Raw genomic sequence first — 823 nt, 5'->3', positions numbered from 1 at the left:
AAGGGATGCCTTCTGGAAAGGATGAGATCTAGGGCCATCATTTAGTGGGTATGTGAAATCCTCTGGAGGGAGAACCTTTGGCCAGCTGGAGAGTATGTGACAAGGGGTGCCGGTCAGGGACATGCCATGCTGGCTCTCTGTCCCTGATGAGAGGCAGGACATCTTTAGCCAGGACAAAAGCTTGGAAATCTGTCAGCATCTTCTATGTGTCTTTTCTGCTCTGGAATGGAGGGGGAGAGAAGGAGGTCCTGATCTGGGAAAGTATGAAGCCTGCTTGGAGGCCACACAGAAACACGTTCCTTTCAAAGATGTGCAAGGGAGCAGGGGGCCGAGGAAGGAGGCGTGGGAATGTGGCTGCCCTGACTCAGAATATCTGACTTGGACAGAGAGGATGAGGAAATCTAGTTGGAATGACAGTGACCCCCACACAGCTGGAGGGCAAAGCCAGGCCTGGGTTGAGAGACCAAATGCCAAGCTCTCAAATTCGTTCATCCTTTTAACAAATGTTCACTGATTCCCTCTGATATGTCTGGCAGACCCCATGGACTTCTAGGTCCCAGCAGAGCTGTGAATTGATGGTTTCTCTTCCACGGGAGTTCTCCCGCCCAGGTAGATGGGTTGATTAGTCCTGTCCCTTCCTCTCCGCCACTGCCCACCTCCCACCGCCTCCCACGAGAAGGTGCTGCGACCTCTTCCCCCACACCCGTGTGCACTCGCACCTGCACACAGTTCCCTTCCTCACACATACATAATCTTCCACACCTAACTTGTGGGCAGGTGCTCACACATTTTTACACACCCTCTCACCTCATCTGGCTGCAGA

Source organism: Galeopterus variegatus, unplaced genomic scaffold (genome assembly GCF_000696425.1).
Source record: "Galeopterus variegatus unplaced genomic scaffold, G_variegatus-3.0.2 Scaffold521, whole genome shotgun sequence".
Lineage (NCBI taxonomy): Eukaryota > Metazoa > Chordata > Mammalia > Dermoptera > Cynocephalidae > Galeopterus > Galeopterus variegatus.
The sequence above is the reverse complement of the archived record's forward strand: the minus strand, read 5'-3'. Positions refer to the sequence as shown.